Source organism: Coenobita brevimanus, chromosome 43 (genome assembly GCF_032717465.1).
Source record: "Coenobita brevimanus isolate Jiangsu-jjx chromosome 43, ASM3271746v2, whole genome shotgun sequence".
In the NCBI taxonomy this organism is placed as follows: domain Eukaryota; kingdom Metazoa; phylum Arthropoda; class Malacostraca; order Decapoda; family Coenobitidae; genus Coenobita; species Coenobita brevimanus.
Genome location: NC_136996.1, coordinates 17,233,549 through 17,240,372, shown reverse-complemented (window position 1 = coordinate 17,240,372; position 6,824 = coordinate 17,233,549). Strand labels below are relative to the sequence as shown.

Below are 6,824 nucleotides of genomic sequence, written 5' to 3'. Positions count from 1 at the left end.
TTCCCAAACAGAGCAATTGATCAATGGAATGCATTACCGAATGAAATAGTGTGTGCCAAAACAATTCACAAATTTAAGGATATGTACGATAAATATGGTTTAAGACACGGGACAGTACGAGCTTGACTCATTCCTGTAAAGATACAATTAGGTAAGAACAATTAGGTAAGAACACACACACACACACACACACACACACACACACACACACACACACACACACACACACACACAGAAATGTTTGATAAAATCAGGAAAGACGATTGGTCATTACCATCTGCACTGATTCTTGTTAAAAACTGAAAGAACAGCATTCGGGAGCCGATTGCTAATCGCCCGCCAGAATATGCTTTTGGACAAGTTTTAAGTGGGGCTCCTTCCCGGGGAGGGGCTGGGGGCCGGTGGCCTCCCCAGGGGATCTGGTATTCGGCACCTCCCTTGGGAGGGGGACGGCGCCCTCTGGGGGGATTGGGCCTGGGCGTGCCCCCCCCTTCCCCCCCGGAGGGAAAGGATGGCCGTGCCCCTCCATTGGGTGGCCGTGGGGCGCCACTCCCGGGGGGCTAGGGGCCGCGCCCTCAGGGGGACTCGAGCCGTTCATGAGAAATAACGGAACTAATGGAGGGGAGATAAATAAAAACTAGTTGACCTTTGACAGCCATTTTGGTGACCTTGACCTTTACCCCGACTGCCCATTTTCGAACTCGTACAAGATTTTGGCCACATCTTGATACCCTGAAGGTTTCATGTTCGAAGCTCTAGCCGTTCATGAGATATAATGGCGATCAAATCTAATTGACCTTTCCCAGCCATTATGGTAACTTTGATCTTGACCCCGACTTCTCATTTTCGAACTCGTTCAAGCTTTTGGCCATATGTTGATACCCAGAAGGTTTCGTGTTGATAGTTCAAGCCGTTCATGAGATGTAATGGGAATAGATACACACACACACACACACACACACACACACACACACACACACACACACACACACACACACACACACACACAGGTGGGCAAAAACATTATCGTTTCCCCTCGGTAAAGGCGGGTGATAATAACACCCGCTTTGTCTTCGGGAGCGTGGGTGTAATGAGCGTAATTCACTACGTAAAACTATCTGTGCAATGAGTGAGGCGTGTTCTGTCCTAAGCTTAAGAAAACTATCAGCCAGTAACAAGAATACAATAGCAATTTTCTTCATGAACGAACTAACTGAAGAGTGTTTGTTAACATGTCTTCATATGCTTCCCGTCTTCTTGTCCTGGAGACTCGTATTATCACTTCAACTGAATAAATTAATCAAGCAGTAATAATATTGCAATTCCAATTAATGTGAACTGATAATTCCAGTTAATGTGAACTGATAATTCGGAAATTGACTCACTTGCATTCTGTTTATTTTACCTGCTTCTCTGTCTTTCACGTCTTCATCTACAAGAAGAGTTTATTCCCACTTATGCTGGGTAAAATCGCCTGTTATTAGCAGGAGTTAAGTAGCGATCAATGTAAAATAATGATTGAGAAACTGCCTGTTTGTCTTTCCCTTTGTCCGTCTGCCCAATTCCCTATCACGTTTTCCTCTCCAAGAAGGGTCTGTTATCACTTAATCTGAATAATATCTTCTGGTGAAATCAATAATATAATAAGTCAACGTGAATCGATAGTCCAGAATCTGTGTCTGTTTGTTTGTGTCTTAGGAGGCGATTTTTTCCGGAGGTGCATGTAATCGTTTGTATTTAGCAAGAAAAAAAAAAAATGATTCGTAATCTGAAATGGCGTGCGTGTCTTTCCTTTCCTTGCGAGAATAGCTTATATTCAACCTGCCTTACTAAATGTGTTTGTTTATGTAAAAAATAAATTACCACCAACGAATTTCTCTAAGGCATATGCCTTTCAGTTAGTTTTTGTCTATGTCTCTGAGGATGAATTCTGTTCAACAACATGATTCTCTGTCATATAGAATTCCAAGCAAGCTTGAATGTTAAGAAAAATATTACAGTATTTTACATTTCAAGCCAGTACGAGTATAATTCTCATTCCGTTTTGCATCATGCTCTTTTACTGTCTTACTGTGCAGTTAGAATTTTTTCATATGTATTTACGAGATATATATGCTCCCCTCCCCCTCCATCCTTCCTCCCATCCCACACTACCACCACCCCGATTGATCGATGAGACGCTGACTCCTTTACTTCGCTGTTTAAGCAGCTTACGATGTTCAGAATGAGTTTTAGCAACTATATAAAGTAAATACATCCGAAAAAAGTCTAACTGCACAGGAACATTATAAAAGGGCGTGATTCAAGACGGAATGAGCATTATTCTCATACTGGCTTCAGATGTAAAATATTGTAGTATTTTTCTTAACATTCAAGTTTGCTTGGAATTTTGCCGGACAGAGAATCATGTTGTTGAACTGAAGTCATCCTCAGAGAAACAGACAAAAACTGACTAAAAGCCATATGCCTTAGAGAGATCCGTCAGTGCTAATTTATTTTTTAATATCAACAAACACATTTGGTAAGGCAGGTTGAATATAAACTATTCCCGCAAAGAAAGGAAAGAGACACACGCCATTTGAGATTACGAATCATTATTTTTTTTTTCTTCTTGCTAAATACAGTACAGACGATTACATGCATCTTCGGAAAGAAATCACCTCCTAAGACAAAAACAGACGGACACATAATCTGGATTATCGATTCACGTTGACTTATTATATTCTTGATTTCACCCGATGACATTATTCAGATTAAGTGATAACAGACCCTTCTTGGAGAGGAAAACGTGATAGGCAATTGGGCAGACGGACAAAGGGAAAGACAAACAGGCAGTTTCTCAATCATTATTTTACATTGATCGCTACTTAACTCCTGCTAAAAACAGGCGATTTTACCCAGCATAAGTGGGAATAAACTCTTCTTGTAGATGAAGACGTGAAAGACAGAGAAGCAGGTAAAATAAACAGAATGCAAGTGAGTCAGTTTCCGAATTATCAGTTCACATTAACTGGAATTATCAGTTCACATTAATTGGAATTGCAGTATTATTACTGCTAGATTAATTTATTCAGCTGAAGTGAAAATTCGATTCTCCCGGACAAGAAGACGTAAAGCATTTCAAGACATACTGACAAACGCTCTCCAATTATTTCATTCACGAAGTAAATTGCTACTTTATTCTTGTTACTGGCTGGTAGTTTTAAGCTTAGGGTAGAACACGTCTCACCCGTTACACAGATATATTTACTTACTGAATTACGTTAATTACACCCAAGCTCTCGAAGACAGAGCTGCTGTTGTGTAACAGGATTCAGTCAAGCTCAGAATGACCTCTTGTCCTGTTTTTATCATACATTTCTGTGTATGTGTGTGTGTGTGTGTGTGTGTGTGTGTGTGTGTGTGTGTATGTGTGTGTGTGTGTGTGTGTGTGTGTGTAATTCACCGGGTCGGTCAGGATCACTTGATGTCAGCTTTTATCCTCCCGGAAGGGAGCTGAGAGCTCATATAGTCCGATCTAAGGGCAAGGCTGCAACTTTCACACACGCAAACACCTGTCCCCTTGCTCAAGGGGTACAGTAACCACCCCTTCGTCAGTGAAACTTTTCGCAACCTGAGCGAGGCGCGAACTCCCGTCTACCAGATGGCAAGCGAGAACGCTACCATTGAGCCAACGAGCGGTGTGTGTGTGTGTGTGTGTGTGTGTGTGTGTGTGTGTGTGTGTGTGTGTGTGTGTGTGTGTGTGTGTGCGCGCGCACACACGCTTCATACCATGAAGCAAAGGAGTGAGCTACTCTCGATCAAGAGATCAAGGAAGGAGGTTGTAGTTGGAAATGGATGGAGGGAGGAGGAGGGGAGAGGGTTAAAAACTGTGTCCGAACACCAGACCATTCTTGGTTTTCTGGCCACGGCATCGACAAAGCCTGGATACTTTCTTTGGATTGCGAGTGTACTTTTATTCTGCCTAGGTAAACTCTTTCTCCTGTTTTCTATCAACTTATACCTTTCCTTTTTGCTGGAAGTTTGGTCTCATTCAACCAGTCCCAAAGAATGATGGCCATTCCAGTACCTCTAACTGTCGCCCAATTGCTTCAGCATCCTGTGTTTCAAAAGTTTTCAAGTGTATTCTTAAAAAGAAAAAAAAAAAAAAGCACCTTTCCCATCACAACCTTCTCTCTGATCGTCAGTATGAGTTCCACCAGGGACGTTACACTAGTGATCTCACCTACCTTTCAGACTCCTGGTCATCCTCCTTTCGGGACTCTGACGAAAGCATTGACATTGCACTTGACATCTCAAAAGCCTTCGATCGAGTCGGGCATAAATCTTTAATTTCCGAACTGCCCTCATGCAGTCTCTATCTTTCTGTCTGTGTCTTCATCTCTAGCTTCCTTTCACGTCATTCCGTAGTTTCTGTTGTTGACAAGCACCGTTCTTCTCCATGAGCTATTATTATTGGTGTTCTTTAGGGCTCTGTCCTATCACCACAACTTTTTCTTTTATTCATCAATGACCATCTAAGCCGTGCAGCTAACCCTGTCCACTCATACTTTTTATGATTCCATACTTCATCTTTCCACACACTTCCCGCAGTGTCCACCTCATAAGTTATTTAAGCAAACAGGTGATGACGCTATTGCACACATAATGTCTAACTTGGCTTATATCTCTGATTGGGGTAAAAGTAACCTTGTTTTAATGCATCAAAAACACAGTTCTTATATCTATCAACCCGACAAAGTTTTCTGCAGGAGTGTCCTCTAATTTTTTACAACATCCAACTCAGTCCCACATCTTTAAATATACTTGGGGTTTCACTCTCTTGGGATTTATCTGGGAAAGATCATAATGACTCTCTTTTAAAGTCTACTTCCAAGAGATTAGGCGTGCTGAGTTGACTCCATGCCTTCTTTACTCCTGCACAGGTGTTGACTTTATACTCTGGTTTTGTTTGCCCCTGTGTAGAGTACAACTGTCACTTGTGGGGAGGCTCCCTACATACAGCTCTTCTCAACAAAATGGAGTCAAAAGTTTTTTCTCATTAACTCTCCTCCTCTTACTGGATTCCTTCAACCTCTGTCTCTTCACCGCACTGTTGCATCTTTCTCTCTTTTTTGTCTCTACCTCAATGGTCACTGCTTTTCTATAGTGTCTGCTTCCGTTATTCCCAGTCTTCCATGTATCCAGCAAGTCAGCTCTGTAACTGTCTTCTTCTGTCTGAGATTGCTGTGCCTATGATCTCCAGTCTTTCAAGCGCAGTGTGTCAAGGAATCTCGAAATGAACGAATATTGAATAAATTTGGCTCTCTGTTACCTTGTTTTTGTTTTTTCTGGGAGAGACCAGTTTGTGGGCTCCTGGCCTTTGGGTCCTTCTTGCTTAAATTTAAAAAAAAAAAAAATGGTACTAGACTATGACACAAGTTTTGGCATTCTTCAAGGAGCCCAGATTCTTGGCCTTCACGACCGTAGGATTGGAAGTTCGAGCTTGCATCAGGGTAGAGTATTTCTGGTGAGAGATGTAGCGGTTTCTACAAAGATCTCTCCTCGCCCTTCAGAGCTATTATTATGGTCTGTTGGTCCTAGCTCGGAGAATTCAACCATCCAACGTTCGGCAAATTTTCGAGGTTCTTTATGGTTCATTCACCGTTAGTCCTAAATACTCTGGCTTATATCAAGTCTTCTGGTAATTTTTGTTAATGGTAACCTGGCCAGCTGCAGTGTAATAACTGCATATCTTTAGTAACAGTCGTCTCCATTAATGCTCGTTGATGAGCCGTTTAACTAGTGTATTAACCTATGTCATTTTGCTGCTCCCTGTCGTCGTCCATGGAGACCATAGAAACAGAAACAGATGACTTTAAATTATTAACTAATATTCTAGTAGAAAATATTTGAGTACACCGCTTCCCGTCCGATCAGCGAAGTTAAGCAACGTTGGGTCTGGTTAGTACTTGAATGGGTGACCGCCTGGGAATACCAGATGCTGTTGGCATCCCTACATGTCAAGTGGGGTTGGTGGAGGATTAGTGCCCCTCCCTGTAAAACAATTAACTCTAAGCCCTTGGCCACCCCGTTTGGGATACATGGCGCCTGGCAATGAATGAATGAATTTAAATTGCTTATTGAAGCCCTTATCTTCTCAGTCTCACAGTACTAAAAAATTATTGCTTGTTGCCATACTAGATTTAAACTCTGCAAATTATTTCTAACTGTCCCTGAATGATAATTTTGATTTTTCAGTTAGTTCTGTTTGGGGATTTCCTATTGTCATAACAAGCGAATTACTCCCTCCAGTTTTGAAAATGTACAGGTACTTTGGTATTTGCTTATTGTTTTCTGTTATAATTTTACAAAACAGGTTTAATCTATTGAAGATGTAAGGAAGTGCATGTGCATAATTACTGACCGAAACTTCTGGATTCTCTGTCATCACTTCTTCGGGCGACTGTACAATTCAGATAGTTCAATGTGCAGTACCTTTGAAACCTTTACATACCACAATATCTATACTGATTAACTTATATTTTATCTCCCTTTGCAGGTTGTTGGGCAGCTGTTACGGGTAGGGTTCTGCTGGCCTTGGCTACTATCATGCTAGTATTGTGACCGTAAAGGATGGGTCTGGCAGGGAATGGCCTAGACGGTGATGCCCTAGAGAGGAAATGAGTAAAAAATGCCTTACAGGAGAAATGTCTGAGAGAAAAAAGAATGCCTTAGAGGAAATTCGAGTATAAAATACCTGACAGGAAATATCCAGGTAAAAATGCCCTACATAGAAAATTTCTGAATAAAATTTGTCCTCCTGAGAAAATTCTTATGAAGTC

General features: G+C 41.5%; 1 pseudogene; it reads left to right on the top strand.

Annotated features, from left to right (window-relative positions):
- The first annotated feature begins 5,875 nt into the window (after positions 1-5,875).
- LOC145397897 (5S ribosomal RNA) lies at positions 5,876-5,993 on the top strand (annotated as a pseudogene).
- The last annotated feature ends 831 nt before the right edge of the window (positions 5,994-6,824 follow it).